Source organism: Pleurodeles waltl, chromosome 8, assembly GCF_031143425.1.
Source record: "Pleurodeles waltl isolate 20211129_DDA chromosome 8, aPleWal1.hap1.20221129, whole genome shotgun sequence".
In the NCBI taxonomy this organism is placed as follows: domain Eukaryota; kingdom Metazoa; phylum Chordata; class Amphibia; order Caudata; family Salamandridae; genus Pleurodeles; species Pleurodeles waltl.
In genome coordinates this window covers 1262952907-1262970664 of record NC_090447.1, presented here as the reverse complement: position 1 = coordinate 1262970664, position 17758 = coordinate 1262952907, and positions in this window count along the sequence as shown.

Genomic DNA, 17758 nt, shown 5'->3' with positions numbered 1-17758 from the left:
CATATGTTGAAGGACGTATCACGCGGAAGCCAGCTAATGGCTCAGACCGAAGTAAGCATGGGAGGACTTTATTTGCATAGGACAGCCCCTTTCTCATTCCTAATATTATGCTGCAGTTGCTATGTAGCAGTACTAGGGGGCAGCTGTATGAACATAAAGCCACAGCGAGGCTTTAAAACTGTTTTTGTGGTGGGGGGTGGATTTGGAAGGAAAACAGCAAGATAAAAGTGTGAAAACATAGAGCAAGTGAGTGTGTCATCTGTCTCTTTGAAGAGACATGTGAAAGAAGAACAGCAGATCCACAGACCTCAGGTGGGAGAAGCATGGAAGAATATTCACCCCAAAATGAATACACTTACGCCATCTCAAAGCTTCCATGTGTGATCTGATGCTTTGCAGGTTGAAGGATTTGCCATTTCTGGTTTATAAATGTGCACAGTTGGAAAGAGCCTATTCCTAGAATGTTAGTAGCACACTCTTTAGAAGTGTCCTTACAGCCAAAATGTCAGGTACTCCTTTGGGGTTATGAGGCCTAGAAAAACATCCCAGGGGATCTTATAACATGTCCAGCAACAGGGCAACGAAATCATGGGGAGACCATCCCCCCAAGAATACTACTGCATGTTCTTTGTTTCCCCTCTCATAGCCACAGTAGGCCTCTTTCAAGCACCCTATTGCTTTGGTAATAGAAAGTGCCACAAAACTGATCCCCAGCCCTTGTCTCACCCATTGCCCCTAACCTTTAGGGGTACCCCTGCCCCCCAAGGAAAGGAGCAATAAACAGGACACCCCCCCCAAAAAAAAAAAAACGCAGTCTGCACCATTCTGTGCCTCCTAGCACCACTTTAATAATGCACCGACACCCCTTTTAACACTGCTCCCCCAAATTTGACTGCCTCTTCTCCCCAAGAGAGGGGGCAGGGGGACTAACCTTTAGGGGTACCACTGCCCCCCAAGGAAAGGCACAATAAACAAGAGTGTGGGAGGGAACCCCACCCCCCCAAAAAAACGAAGTCTGCACCATTCGGTGCCTCCTAGCACCCCTTTAATAATGCACCGACACCTCTTTTAACACTGCTCCCCCACATTTGTCTGCCCCTTCACCCCAAGAGAGGGGGCAGGGGGACATAAAAATGATGGGGATTGCCACCAAAACCCCCCTCCTTTGTAATTCCCCCATTTGTGTCCAAGGGGTTGGGCTCTGCTTGCCACCTATTGGCTCTGCTCCACTCTCTCTTACTCACACTCCGGCCCTGTGGCCTAGACTCTTCCACCACCTTCTCCTGAATCCCTGGCCCTGTCTTTCCTCTGTGACCACCACCCACTCTTGCTCTCTGCCCTTTCTCCATCTATGTCCCCCTTTCTTCTCTAAGTCCAACCAACCACCCCTGCTAGCCTCCGCCATCTGCACCTCTCTCAGCCTGCCCCCTATCTCTCCTCACTCACCACCTGTGCTCCTTCTATTCCTGCCCTCTGACTCAGCCTGGACCTATCCTTGCTCTCTCTGCGCCTGCGCGCACACACACACACACACACACCAACTGCTCTGCAATCCACCATTCACATGTCGACTCATGCTCTATCCACGCACACACAGCCATTGTACTTACCAATTTAGCAGCCATCTCTGACTTACCTCTGCTTTGCCGCCATCAGTCACCTGGTGCCGAGCCCGGGATTCGAACCCTGGTTGTCTGGTTGGAAGGCGGGAACTTACCCACTGGACCACAGTGGATTCCATATCTCTAGCTTGTCAAATCGTCCCTATATCATGGCTGTGAAGTGCCCTGTGTAGTAGAAGCCAGGAGCAGTGACATCAGGACCTTGATGTTGCTAATAGTGTCTCTTGCACAGTAAAAAGCCATGAAGGAGCTGTAGCTCAGTTGGTTGGGTGACTGCCTTTGGTGGAGCAAGCTACCCTTGGTCAGGGGTTCGAATCCAGCCAGTGCCCAGAAACTACATTTAGCTAGAAAATACCAAGATATTTTTGTTTATTTAGAAATATTTTTTTTACTTCAAAAAATGCAGCAACAATTGGAGTAACTATGTTTTTTTGTATTAGAGCCCCAAATTTACAAATTTTGTCCCTCCTGACCCACCCCCTCCCTCCTTTTGCTCAAGTAGGTAAAATAGGAGCAGCGCCTTATTTTCAATGATCAATGTGTTGATGTTTTCTTCAATTTGGTGTTTTGGAGAAGAGTAATATGGGCGATGGGGGAGCATAACTAAGATCTATTATCTGAGGGGGATGCCATCCAGGTAATAAAATAGGTTGAATGGTGTTGATTTTTCATTTTGGTGTGAGCCAAGCTCTGCCATTGGGTGGATGATGCTTGCCAAGTTGCCTAGGCATAAAGGCAGAGTATGAGAGCTTGCTACTGAAATGCTGGGTAAAGCTGTGTGCAGGTGAAAGAGCCTTTATTAGCTGCATTGAGAAGGTAGCATGTTGTATTTTTGAAGTGCTAAAAAAGGATAAAGTCAGGCCTTTGTCTGACTATTTCTTGAAGATGCATGATGCAAGAAGTGTGAGTATGGAGCAGCTGGCCTGTCGTGACCTAGCCCACTCTGGCATGCTGTACTAGGCCATGCCGTAGGACTGGGACCACCGGGATTGGGATTTTAAACACCCCAGTCTGGGACTGGGACTGGGACTGGGACTGGGACTGCGACTGGGACTGGGATTTTAAACAACCCAGTCTTAGTCTGCAGCCTTTACAGTCAGCCCACGAACGCCCATGTTCTGTATAGTGGATTACTGCAGGTAATTCGGGACCCTGCTAAATGAGGGTGGGGCACTTATCTGAAGGCTATTCGAGCGGAAGAATCCTTAGCCTAGGACAGTTTGGCAATTTAAGAAGTCTGCTGAATACCATATGTTGAAGGACGTATCACGCGGAAGCCAGCTAATGGCTCAGACCGAAGTAAGCATGGGAGGACTTTATTTGCATAGGACAGCCCCTTTCTCATTCCTAATATTATGCTGCAGTTGCTATGTAGCAGTACTAGGGGGCAGCTGTATGAACATAAAGCCACAGCGAGGCTTTAAAACTGTTTTTGTGGTGGGGGGTGGATTTGGAAGGAAAACAGCAAGATAAAAGTGTGAAAACATAGAGCAAGTGAGTGTGTCATCTGTCTCTTTGAAGAGACATGTGAAAGAAGAACAGCAGATCCACAGACCTCAGGTGGGAGAAGCATGGAAGAATATTCACCCCAAAATGAATACACTTACGCCATCTCAAAGCTTCCATGTGTGATCTGATGCTTTGCAGGTTGAAGGATTTGCCATTTCTGGTTTATAAATGTGCACAGTTGGAAAGAGCCTATTCCTAGAATGTTAGTAGCACACTCTTTAGAAGTGTCCTTACAGCCAAAATGTCAGGTACTCCTTTGGGGTTATGAGGCCTAGAAAAACATCCCAGGGGATCTTATAACATGTCCAGCAACAGGGCAACGAAATCATGGGGAGACCATCCCCCCAAGAATACTACTGCATGTTCTTTGTTTCCCCTCTCATAGCCACAGTAGGCCTCTTTCAAGCACCCTATTGCTTTGGTAATAGAAAGTGCCACAAAACTGATCCCCAGCCCTTGTCTCACCCATTGCCCCTAACCTTTAGGGGTACCCCTGCCCCCCAAGGAAAGGAGCAATAAACAGGACACCCCCCCCAAAAAAAAAAAACGCAGTCTGCACCATTCTGTGCCTCCTAGCACCACTTTAATAATGCACCGACACCCCTTTTAACACTGCTCCCCCAAATTTGACTGCCTCTTCTCCCCAAGAGAGGGGGCAGGGGGACTAACCTTTAGGGGTACCACTGCCCCCCAAGGAAAGGCACAATAAACAAGAGTGTGGGAGGGAACCCCACCCCCCCAAAAAAACGAAGTCTGCACCATTCGGTGCCTCCTAGCACCCCTTTAATAATGCACCGACACCTCTTTTAACACTGCTCCCCCACATTTGTCTGCCCCTTCACCCCAAGAGAGGGGGCAGGGGGACATAAAAATGATGGGGATTGCCACCAAAACCCCCCTCCTTTGTAATTCCCCCATTTGTGTCCAAGGGGTTGGGCTCTGCTTGCCACCTATTGGCTCTGCTCCACTCTCTCTTACTCACACTCCGGCCTAGACTCTTCCACCACCTTCTCCTGAATCCCTGGCCCTGTCTTTCCTCTGTGACCACCACCCACTCTTGCTCTCTGCCCTTTCTCCATCTATGTCCCCCTTTCTTCTCTAAGTCCAACCAACCACCCCTGCTAGCCTCCGCCATCTGCACCTCTCTAAGCCTGCCCCCTATCTCTCCTCACTCACCACCTGTGCTCCTTCTATTCCTGCCCTCTGACTCAGCCTGGACCTATCCTTGCTCTCTCTGCGCCTGCGCGCACACACACACACACACACCAACTGCTCTGCAATCCACCATTCACATGTCGACTCATGCTCTATCCACGCACACACAGCCATTGTACTTACCAATTTAGCAGCCATCTCTGACTTACCTCTGCTTTGCCGCCATCAGTCACCTGGTGCCGAGCCCGGGATTCGAACCCTGGTTGTCTGGTTGGAAGGCGGGAACTTACCCACTGGACCACAGTGGATTCCATATCTCTAGCTTGTCAAATCGTCCCTATATCATGGCTGTGAAGTGCCCTGTGTAGTAGAAGCCAGGAGCAGTGACATCAGGACCTTGATGTTGCTAATAGTGTCTCTTGCACAGTAAACAGCCATGAAGGAGCTGTAGCTCAGTTGGTTGGGTGACTGCCTTTGGTGGAGCAAGCTACCCTTGGTCAGGGGTTCGAATCCAGCCAGTGCCCAGAAACTACATTTAGCTAGAAAATACCAAGATATTTTTGTTTATTTAGAAATATTTTTTTTACTTCAAAAAATGCAGCAACAATTGGAGTAACTATGTTTTTTTGTATTAGAGCCCCAAATTTACAAATTTTGTCCCTCCTGACCCACCCCCTCCCTCCTTTTGCTCAAGTAGGTAAAATAGGAGCAGCGCCTTATTTTCAATGATCAATGTGTTGATGTTTTCTTCAATTTGGTGTTTTGGAGAAGAGTAATATGGGCGATGGGGGAGCATAACTAAGATCTATTATCTGAGGGGGATGCCATCCAGGTAATAAAATAGGTTGAATGGTGTTGATTTTTCATTTTGGTGTGAGCCAAGCTCTGCCATTGGGTGGATGATGCTTGCCAAGTTGCCTAGGCATAAAGGCAGAGTATGAGAGCTTGCTACTGAAATGCTGGGTAAAGCTGTGTGCAGGTGAAAGAGCCTTTATTAGCTGCATTGAGAAGGTAGCATGTTGTATTTTTGAAGTGCTAAAAAAGGATAAAGTCAGGCCTTTGTCTGACTATTTCTTGAAGATGCATGATGCAAGAAGTGTGAGTATGGAGCAGCTGGCCTGTCGTGACCTAGCCCACTCTGGCATGCTGTACTAGGCCATGCCGTAGGACTGGGACCACCGGGATTGGGATTTTAAACACCCCAGTCTGGGACTGGGACTGGGACTGGGACTGCGACTGGGATTTTAAACAACCCAGTCTTAGTCTGCAGCCTTTACAGTCAGCCCACGAACGCCCATGTTCTGTATAGTGGATTACTGCAGGTAATTCGGGACCCTGCTAAATGAGGGTGGGGCACTTATCTGAAGGCTATTTGAGCGGAAGAATCCTTAGCCTAGGACAGTTTGGCAATTTAAGAAGTCTGCTGAATACCATATGTTGAAGGACGTATCACGCGGAAGCCAGCTAATGGCTCAGACCGAAGTAAGCATGGGAGGACTTTATTTGCATAGGACAGCCCCTTTCTCATTCCTAATATTATGCTGCAGTTGCTATGTAGCAGTACTAGGGGGCAGCTGTATGAACATAAAGCCACAGCGAGGCTTTAAAACTGTTTTTGTGGTGGGGGGTGGATTTGGAAGGAAAACAGCAAGATAAAAGTGTGAAAACATAGAGCAAGTGAGTGTGTCATCTGTCTCTTTGAAGAGACATGTGAAAGAAGAACAGCAGATCCACAGACCTCAGGTGGGAGAAGCATGGAAGAATATTCACCCCAAAATGAATACACTTACGCCATCTCAAAGCTTCCATGTGTGATCTGATGCTTTGCAGGTTGAAGGATTTGCCATTTCTGGTTTATAAATGTGCACAGTTGGAAAGAGCCTATTCCTAGAATGTTAGTAGCACACTCTTTAGAAGTGTCCTTACAGCCAAAATGTCAGGTACTCCTTTGGGGTTATGAGGCCTAGAAAAACATCCCAGGGGATCTTATAACATGTCCAGCAACAGGGCAACGAAATCATGGGGAGACCATCCCCCCAAGAATACTACTGCATGTTCTTTGTTTCCCCTCTCATAGCCACAGTAGGCCTCTTTCAAGCACCCTATTGCTTTGGTAATAGAAAGTGCCACAAAACTGATCCCCAGCCCTTGTCTCACCCATTGCCCCTAACCTTTAGGGGTACCCCTGCCCCCCAAGGAAAGGAGCAATAAACAGGACACCCCCCCCAAAAAAAAAAAAACGCAGTCTGCACCATTCTGTGCCTCCTAGCACCACTTTAATAATGCACCGACACCCCTTTTAACACTGCTCCCCCAAATTTGACTGCCTCTTCTCCCCAAGAGAGGGGGCAGGGGGACTAACCTTTAGGGGTACCACTGCCCCCCAAGGAAAGGCACAATAAACAAGAGTGTGGGAGGGAACCCCACCCCCCCAAAAAAACGAAGTCTGCACCATTCGGTGCCTCCTAGCACCCCTTTAATAATGCACCGACACCTCTTTTAACACTGCTCCCCCACATTTGTCTGCCCCTTCACCCCAAGAGAGGGGGCAGGGGGACATAAAAATGATGGGGATTGCCACCAAAACCCCCCTCCTTTGTAATTCCCCCATTTGTGTCCAAGGGGTTGGGCTCTGCTTGCCACCTATTGGCTCTGCTCCACTCTCTCTTACTCACACTCCGGCCCTGTGGCCTAGACTCTTCCACCACCTTCTCCTGAATCCCTGGCCCTGTCTTTCCTCTGTGACCACCACCCACTCTTGCTCTCTGCCCTTTCTCCATCTATGTCCCCCTTTCTTCTCTAAGTCCAACCAACCACCCTTGCTAGCCTCCGCCATCTGCACCTCTCTCAGCCTGCCCCCTATCTCTCCTCACTCACCACCTGTGCTCCTTCTATTCCTGCCCTCTGACTCAGCCTGGACCTATCCTTGCTCTCTCTGCGCCTGCGCGCACACACACACACACACACACCAACTGCTCTGCAATCCACCATTCACATGTCGACTCATGCTCTATCCACGCACACACAGCCATTGTACTTACCAATTTAGCAGCCATCTCTGACTTACCTCTGCTTTGCCGCCATCAGTCACCTGGTGCCGAGCCCGGGATTGGAACCCTGGTTGTCTGGTTGGAAGGCGGGAACTTACCCACTGGACCACAGTGGATTCCATATCTCTAGCTTGTCAAATCGTCCCTATATCATGGCTGTGAAGTGCCCTGTGTAGTAGAAGCCAGGAGCAGTGACATCAGGACCTTGATGTTGCCAATAGTGTCTCTTGCACAGTAAAAAGCCATGAAGGAGCTGTAGCTCAGTTGGTTGGGTGACTGCCTTTGGTGGAGCAAGCTACCCTTGGACAGGGGTTCGAATCCAGCCAGTGCCCAGAAACTACATTTAGCTAGAAAATACCAAGATATTTTTGTTTATTTAGAAATATTTTTTTTACTTCAAAAAATGCAGCAACAATTGGAGTAACTATGTTTTTTTGTATTAGAGCCCCAAATTTACAAATTTTGTCCCTCCTGACCCACCCCCTCCCTCCTTTTGCTCAAGTAGGTAAAATAGGAGCAGCGCCTTATTTTCAATGATCAATGTGTTGATGTTTTCTTCAATTTGGTGTTTTGGAGAAGAGTAATATGGGCGATGGGGGAGCATAACTAAGATCTATTATCTGAGGGGGATGCCATCCAGGTAATAAAATAGGTTGAATGGTGTTGATTTTTCATTTTGGTGTGAGCCAAGCTCTGCCATTGGGTGGATGATGCTTGCCAAGTTGCCTAGGCATAAAGGCAGAGTATGAGAGCTTGCTACTGAAATGCTGGGTAAAGCTGTGTGCAGGTGAAAGAGCCTTTATTAGCTGCATTGAGAAGGTAGCATGTTGTATTTTTGAAGTGCTAAAAAAGGATAAAGTCAGGCCTTTGTCTGACTATTTCTTGAAGATGCATGATGCAAGAAGTGTGAGTATGGAGCAGCTGGCCTGTCGTGACCTAGCCCACTCTGGCATGCTGTACTAGGCCATGCCGTAGGACTGGGACCACCGGGATTGGGATTTTAAACACCCCAGTCTGGGACTGGGACTGGGACTGGGACTGGGACTGCGACTGGGACTGGGATTTTAAACAACCCAGTCTTAGTCTGCAGCCTTTACAGTCAGCCCACGAACGCCCATGTTCTGTATAGTGGATTACTGCAGGTAATTCGGGACCCTGCTAAATGAGGGTGGGGCACTTATCTGAAGGCTATTCGAGCGGAAGAATCCTTAGCCTAGGACAGTTTGGCAATTTAAGAAGTCTGCTGAATACCATATGTTGAAGGACGTATCACGCGGAAGCCAGCTAATGGCTCAGACCGAAGTAAGCATGGGAGGACTTTATTTGCATAGGACAGCCCCTTTCTCATTCCTAATATTATGCTGCAGTTGCTATGTAGCAGTACTAGGGGGCAGCTGTATGAACATAAAGCCACAGCGAGGCTTTAAAACTGTTTTTGTGGTGGGGGGTGGATTTGGAAGGAAAACAGCAAGATAAAAGTGTGAAAACATAGAGCAAGTGAGTGTGTCATCTGTCTCTTTGAAGAGACATGTGAAAGAAGAACAGCAGATCCACAGACCTCAGGTGGGAGAAGCATGGAAGAATATTCACCCCAAAATGAATACACTTACGCCATCTCAAAGCTTCCATGTGTGATCTGATGCTTTGCAGGTTGAAGGATTTGCCATTTCTGGTTTATAAATGTGCACAGTTGGAAAGAGCCTATTCCTAGAATGTTAGTAGCACACTCTTTAGAAGTGTCCTTACAGCCAAAATGTCAGGTACTCCTTTGGGGTTATGAGGCCTAGAAAAACATCCCAGGGGATCTTATAACATGTCCAGCAACAGGGCAACGAAATCATGGGGAGACCATCCCCCCAAGAATACTACTGCATGTTCTTTGTTTCCCCTCTCATAGCCACAGTAGGCCTCTTTCAAGCACCCTATTGCTTTGGTAATAGAAAGTGCCACAAAACTGATCCCCAGCCCTTGTCTCACCCATTGCCCCTAACCTTTAGGGGTACCCCTGCCCCCCAAGGAAAGGAGCAATAAACAGGACACCCCCCCAAAAAAAAAAAAACGCAGTCTGCACCATTCTGTGCCTCCTAGCACCACTTTAATAATGCACCGACACCCCTTTTAACACTGCTCCCCCAAATTTGACTGCCTCTTCTCCCCAAGAGAGGGGGCAGGGGGACTAACCTTTAGGGGTACCACTGCCCCCCAAGGAAAGGCACAATAAACAAGAGTGTGGGAGGGAACCCCACCCCCCCAAAAAAACGAAGTCTGCACCATTCGGTGCCTCCTAGCACCCCTTTAATAATGCACTGACACCTCTTTTAACACTGCTCCCCCACATTTGTCTGCCCCTTCACCCCAAGAGAGGGGGCAGGGGGACATAAAAATGATGGGGATTGCCACCAAAACCCCCCTCCTTTGTAATTCCCCCATTTGTGTCCAAGGGGTTGGGCTCTGCTTGCCACCTATTGGCTCTGCTCCACTCTCTCTTACTCACACTCCGGCCCTGTGGCCTAGACTCTTCCACCACCTTCTCCTGAATCCCTGGCCCTGTCTTTCCTCTGTGACCACCACCCACTCTTGCTCTCTGCCCTTTCTCCATCTATGTCCCCCTTTCTTCTCTAAGTCCAACCAACCACCCCTGCTAGCCTCCGCCATCTGCACCTCTCTCAGCCTGCCCCATATCTCTCCTCACTCACCACCTGTGCTCCTTCTATTCCTGCCCTCTGACTCAGCCTGGACCTATCCTTGCTCTCTCTGCGCCTGCGCGCACACACACCAACTGCTCTGCAATCCACCATTCACATGTCGACTCATGCTCTATCCACGCACACACAGCCATTGTACTTACCAATTTAGCAGCCATCTCTGACTTACCTCTGCTTTGCCGCCATCAGTCACCTGGTGCCGAGCCCGGGATTCGAACCCTGGTTGTCTGGTTGGAAGGCGGGAACTTACCCACTGGACCACAGTGGATTCCATATCTCTAGCTTGTCAAATCGTCCCTATATCATGGCTGTGAAGTGCCCTGTGTAGTAGAAGCCAGGAGCAGTGACATCAGGACCTTGATGTTGCTAATAGTGTCTCTTGCACAGTAAAAAGCCATGAAGGAGCTGTAGCTCAGTTGGTTGGGTGACTGCCTTTGGTGGAGCAAGCTACCCTTGGACAGGGGTTCGAATCCAGCCAGTGCCCAGAAACTACATTTAGCTAGAAAATACCAAGATATTTTTGTTTATTTAGAAATATTTTTTTTACTTCAAAAAATGCAGCAACAATTGGAGTAACTATGTTTTTTTGTATTAGAGCCCCAAATTTACAAATTTTGTCCCTCCTGACCCACCCCCTCCCTCCTTTTGCTCAAGTAGGTAAAATAGGAGCAGCGCCTTATTTTCAATGATCAATGTGTTGATGTTTTCTTCAATTTGGTGTTTTGGAGAAGAGTAATATGGGCGATGGGGGAGCATAACTAAGATCTATTATCTGAGGGGGATGCCATCCAGGTAATAAAATAGGTTGAATGGTGTTGATTTTTCTTTTTGGTGTGAGCCAAGCTCTGCCATTGGGTGGATGATGCTTGCCAAGTTGCCTAGGCATAAAGGCAGAGTATGAGAGCTTGCTACTGAAATGCTGGGTAAAGCTGTGTGCAGGTGAAAGAGCCTTTATTAGCTGCATTGAGAAGGTAGCATGTTGTATTTTTGAAGTGCTAAAAAAGGATAAAGTCAGGCCTTTGTCTGACTATTTCTTGAAGATGCATGATGCAAGAAGTGTGAGTATGGAGCAGCTGGCCTGTCGTGACCTAGCCCACTCTGGCATGCTGTACTAGGCCATGCCGTAGGACTGGGACCACCGGGATTGGGATTTTAAACACCCCAGTCTGGGACTGGGACTGGGACTGGGACTGGGACTGCGACTGGGACTGGGATTTTAAACAACCCAGTCTTAGTCTGCAGCCTTTACAGTCAGCCCACGAACGCCCATGTTCTGTATAGTGGATTACTGCAGGTAATTCGGGACCCTGCTAAATGAGGGTGGGGCACTTATCTGAAGGCTATTCGAGCGGAAGAATCCTTAGCCTAGGACAGTTTGGCAATTTAAGAAGTCTGCTGAATACCATATGTTGAAGGACATATCACGCGGAAGCCAGCTAATGGCTCAGACCGAAGTAAGCATGGGAGGACTTTATTTGCATAGGACAGCCCCTTTCTCATTCCTAATATTATGCTGCAGTTGCTATGTAGCAGTACTGGGGGCAGCTGTATGAACATAAAGCCACAGCGAGGCTTTAAAACTGTTTTTGTGGTGGGGGGTGGATTTGGAAGGAAAACAGCAAGATAAAAGTGTGAAAACATAGAGCAAGTGAGTGTGTCATCTGTCTCTTTGAAGAGACATGTGAAAGAAGAACAGCAGATCCACAGACCTCAGGTGGGAGAAGCATGGAAGAATATTCACCCCAAAATGAATACACTTACGCCATCTCAAAGCTTCCATGTGTGATCTGATGCTTTGCAGGTTGAAGGATTTGCCATTTCTGGTTTATAAATGTGCACAGTTGGAAAGAGCCTATTCCTAGAATGTTAGTAGCACACTCTTTAGAAGTGTCCTTACAGCCAAAATGTCAGGTACTCCTTTGGGGTTATGAGGCCTAGAAAAACATCCCAGGGGATCTTATAACATGTCCAGCAACAGGGCAACGAAATCATGGGGAGACCATCCCCCCAAGAATACTACTGCATGTTCTTTGTTTCCCCTCTCATAGCCACAGTAGGCCTCTTTCAAGCACCCTATTGCTTTGGTAATAGAAAGTGCCACAAAACTGATCCCCAGCCCTTGTCTCACCCATTGCCCCTAACCTTTAGGGGTACCCCTGCCCCCCAAGGAAAGGAGCAATAAACAGGACACCCCCCCCAAAAAAAAAAAAACGCAGTCTGCACCATTCTGTGCCTCCTAGCACCACTTTAATAATGTACCGACACCCCTTTTAACACTGCTCCCCCAAATTTGACTGCCTCTTCTCCCCAAGAGAGGGGGCAGGGGGACTAACCTTTAGGGGTACCACTGCCCCCCAAGGAAAGGCACAATAAACAAGAGTGTGGGAGGGAACCCCACCCCCCCAAAAAAACGAAGTCTGCACCATTCGGTGCCTCCTAGCACCCCTTTAATAATGCACCGACACCTCTTTTAACACTGCTCCCCCACATTTGTCTGCCCCTTCACCCCAAGAGAGGGGGCAGGGGGACATAAAAATGATGGGGATTGCCACCAAAACCCCCCTCCTTTGTAATTCCCCCATTTGTGTCCAAGGGGTTGGGCTCTGCTTGCCACCTATTGGCTCTGCTCCACTCTCTCTTACTCACACTCCGGCCCTGTGGCCTAGACTCTTCCACCACCTTCTCCTGAATCCCTGGCCCTGTCTTTCCTCTGTGACCACCACCCACTCTTGCTCTCTGCCCTTTCTCCATCTATGTCCCCCTTTCTTCTCTAAGTCCAACCAACCACCCCTGCTAGCCTCCGCCATCTGCACCTCTCTCAGCCTGCCCCCTATCTCTCCTCACTCACCACCTGTGCTCCTTCTATTCCTGCCCTCTGACTCAGCCTGGACCTATCCTTGCTCTCTCTGCGCCTGCGCGCACACACACACACACACACACCAACTGCTCTGCAATCCACCATTCACATGTCGACTCATGCTCTATCCACGCACACACAGCCATTGTACTTACCAATTTAGCAGCCATCTCTGACTTACCTCTGCTTTGCCGCCATCAGTCACCTGGTGCCGAGCCCGGGATTCGAACCCTGGTTGTCTGGTTGGAAGGCGGGAACTTACCCACTGGACCACAGTGGATTCCATATCTCTAGCTTGTCAAATCGTCCCTATATCATGGCTGTGAAGTGCCCTGTGTAGTAGAAGCCAGGAGCAGTGACATCAGGACCTTGATGTTGCTAATAGTGTCTCTTGCACAGTAAAAAGCCACGAAGGAGCTGTAGCTCAGTTGGTTGGGTGACTGCCTTTGGTGGAGCAAGCTACCCTTGGACAGGGGTTCGAATCCAGCCAGTGCCCAGAAACTACATTTAGCTAGAAAATACCAAGATATTTTTGTTTATTTAGAAATATTTTTTTTACTTCAAAAAATGCAGCAACAATTGGAGTAACTATGTTTTTTTGTATTAGAGCCCCAAATTTACAAATTTTGTCCCTCCTGACCCACCCCCTCCCTCCTTTTGCTCAAGTAGGTAAAATAGGAGCAGCGCCTTATTTTCAATGATCAATGTGTTGATGTTTTCTTCAATTTGGTGTTTTGGAGAAGAGTAATATGGGCGATGGGGGAGCATAACTAAGATCTATTATCTGAGGGGGATGCCATCCAGGTAATAAAATAGGTTGAATGGTGTTGATTTTTCATTTTGGTGTGAGCCAAGCTCTGCCATTGGGTGGATGATGCTTGCCAAGTTGCCTAGGCATAAAGGCAGAGTATGAGAGCTTGCTACTGAAATGCTGGGTAAAGCTGTGTGCAGGTGAAAGAGCCTTTATTAGCTGCATTGAGAAGGTAGCATGTTGTATTTTTGAAGTGCTAAAAAAGGATAAAGTCAGGCCTTTGTCTGACTATTTCTTGAAGATGCATGATGCAAGAAGTGTGAGTATGGAGCAGCTGGCCTGTCGTGACCTAGCCCACTCTGGCATGCTGTACTAGGCCATGCCGTAGGACTGGGACCACCGGGATTGGGATTTTAAACACCCCAGTCTGGGACTGGGACTGGGACTGGGACTGGGACTGGGACTGGGACTGGGATTTTAAACAACCCAGTCTTAGTCTGCAGCCTTTACAGTCAGCCCACGAACGCCCATGTTCTGTATAGTGGATTACTGCAGGTAATTCGGGACCCTGCTAAATGAGGGTGGGGCACTTATCTGAAGGCTATTCGAGCGGAAGAATCCTTAGCCTAGGACAGTTTGGCAATTTAAGAAGTCTGCTGAATACCATATGTTGAAGGACGTATCACGCGGAAGCCAGCTAATGGCTCAGACCGAAGTAAGCATGGGAGGACTTTATTTGCATAGGACAGCCCCTTTCTCATTCCTAATATTATGCTGCAGTTGCTATGTAGCAGTACTAGGGGGCAGCTGTATGAACATAAAGCCACAGCGAGGCTTTAAAACTGTTTTTGTGGTGGGGGGTGGATTTGGAAGGAAAACAGCAAGATAAAAGTGTGAAAACATAGAGCAAGTGAGTGTGTCATCTGTCTCTTTGAAGAGACATGTGAAAGAAGAACAGCAGATCCACAGACCTCAGGTGGGAGAAGCATGGAAGAATATTCACCCCAAAATGAATACACTTACGCCATCTCAAAGCTTCCATGTGTGATCTGATGCTTTGCAGGTTGAAGGATTTGCCATTTCTGGTTTATAAATGTGCACAGTTGGAAAGAGCCTATTCCTAGAATGTTAGTAGCACACTCTTTAGAAGTGTCCTTACAGCCAAAATGTCAGGTACTCCTTTGGGGTTATGAGGCCTAGAAAAACATCCCAGGGGATCTTATAACATGTCCAGCAACAGGGCAACGAAATCATGGGGAGACCATCCCCCCAAGAATACTACTGCATGTTCTTTGTTTCCCCTCTCTATACCATAGCCACAGTAGGCCTCTTTCAAGCACCCTATTGCTTTGGTAATAGAAAGTGCCACAAAACTGATCCCCAGCCCTTGTCTCACCCATTGCCCCTAACCTTTAGGGGTACCCCTGCCCCCCAAGGAAAGGAGCAATAAACAGGACACCCCCCCCCAAAAAAAAAAAACGCAGTCTGCACCATTCTGTGCCTCCTAGCACCACTTTAATAATGCACCGACACCCCTTTTAACACTGCTCCCCCAAATTTGACTGCCTCTTCTCCCCAAGAGAGGGGGCAGGGGGACTAACCTTTAGGGGTACCACTGCCCCCCAAGGAAAGGCACAATAAACAAGAGTGTGGGAGGGAACCCCACCCCCCCAAAAAAACGAAGTCTGCACCATTCGGTGCCTCCTAGCACCCCTTTAATAATGCACCGACACCTCTTTTAACACTGCTCCCCCACATTTGTCTGCCCCTTCACCCCAAGAGAGGGGGCAGGGGGACATAAAAATGATGGGGATTGCCACCAAAACCCCCCTCCTTTGTAATTCCCCCATTTGTGTCCAAGGGGTTGGGCTCTGCTTGCCACCTATTGGCTCTGCTCCACTCTCTCTTACTCACACTCCGGCCCTGTGGCCTAGACTCTTCCACCACCTTCTCCTGAATCCCTGGCCCTGTCTTTCCTCTGTGACCACCACCCACTCTTGCTCTCTGCCCTTTCTCCATCTATGTCCCCCTTTCTTCTCTAAGTCCAACCAACCACCCCTGCTAGCCTCCGCCATCTGCACCTCTCTCAGCCTGCCCCCTATCTCTCCTCACTCACCACCTGTGCTCCTTCTATTCCTGCCCTCTGACTCAGCCTGGACCTATCCTTGCTCTCTCTGCGCCTGCGCGCACACACACACACACACACACACCAACTGCTCTGCAATCCACCATTCACATGTCGACTCATGCTCTATCCACGCACACACAGCCATTGTACTTACCAATTTAGCAGCCATCTCTGACTTACCTCTGCTTTGCCGCCATCAGTCACCTGGTGCCGAGCCCGGGATTCGAACCCTGGTTGTCTGGTTGGAAGGCGGGAACTTACCCACTGGACCACAGTGGATTCCATATCTCTAGCTTGTCAAATCGTCCCTATATCATGGCTGTGAAGTGCCCTGTGTAGTAGAAGCCAGGAGCAGTGACATCAGGACCTTGATGTTGCTAATAGTGTCTCTTGCACAGTAAAAAGCCATGAAGGAGCTGTAGCTCAGTTGGTTGGGTGACTGCCTTTGGTGGAGCAAGCTACCCTTGGACAGGGGTTCGAATCCAGCCAGTGCCCAGAAACTACATTTAGCTAGAAAATACCAAGATATTTTTGTTTATTTAGAAATATTTTTTATACTTCAAAAAATGCAGCAACAATTGGAGTAACTATGTTTTTTTGTATTAGAGCCCCAAATTTACAAATTTTGTCCCTCCTGACCCACCCCCTCCCTCCTTTTGCTCAAGTAGGTAAAATAGGAGCAGCGCCTTATTTTCAATGATCAATGTGTTGATGTTTTCTTCAATTTGGTGTTTTGGAGAAGAGTAATATGGGCGATGGGGGAGCATAACTAAGATCTATTATCTGAGGGGGATGCCATCCAGGTAATAAAATAGGTTGAATGGTGTTGATTTTTCATTTTGGTGTGAGCCAAGCTCTGCCATTGGGTGGATGATGCTTGCCAAGTTGCCTAGGCATAAAGGCAGAGTATGAGAGCTTGCTACTGAAATGCTGGGTAAAGCTGTGTGCAGGTGAAAGAGCCTTTATTAGCTGCATTGAGAAGGTAGCATGTTGTATTTTTGAAGTGCTAAAAAAGGATAAAGTCAGGCCTTTGGCTGACTATTTCTTGAAGATGCATGATGCAAGAAGTGTGAGTATGGAGCAGCTGGCCTGTCGTGACCTAGCCCACTCTGGCATGCTGTACTAGGCCATGCCGTAGGACTGGGACCACCGGGATTGGGATTTTAAACACCCCAGTCTGGGACTGGGACTGGGACTGGGACTGCGACTGCGACTGGGATTTTAAACAACCCAGTCTTAGTCTGCAGCCTTTACAGTCAGCCCACGAACGCCCACGAACGCCCTTGTTCTGTATAGTGGATTACTGCAGGTAATTCGGGACCCTGCTAAATGAGGGTGGGGCACTTATCTGAAGGCTATTCGAGCGGAAGAATCCTTAGCCTAGGACAGTTTGGCAATTTAAGAAGTCTGCTGAATACCATATGTTGAAGGACGTATCACGCGGAAGCCAGCTAATGGCTCAGACCGAAGTAAGCATGGGAGGACTTTATTTGCATAGGACAGCCCCTTTCTCATTCCTAATATTATGCTGCAGTTGCTATGTAGCAGTACTAGGGGGCAGCTGTATGAACATAAAGCCACAGCGAGGCTTTAAAACTGTTTTTGTGGTGGGGGGTGGATTTGGAAGGAAAACAGCAAGATAAAAGTGTGAAAACATAGAGCAAGTGAGTGTGTCATCTGTCTCTTTGAAGAGACATGTGAAAGAAGAACAGCAGATCCACAGACCTCAGGTGGGAGAAGCATGGAAGAATATTCACCCCAAAATGAATACACTTACGCCATCTCAAAGCTTCCATGTGTGATCTGATGCTTTGCAGGTTGAAGGATTTGCCATTTCTGGTTTATAAATGTGCACAGTTGGAAAGAGCCTATTCCTAGAATGTTAGTAGCACACTCTTTAGAAGTGTCCTTACAGCCAAAATGTCAGGTACTCCTTTGGGGTTATGAGGCCTAGAAAAACATCCCAGGGGATCTTATAACA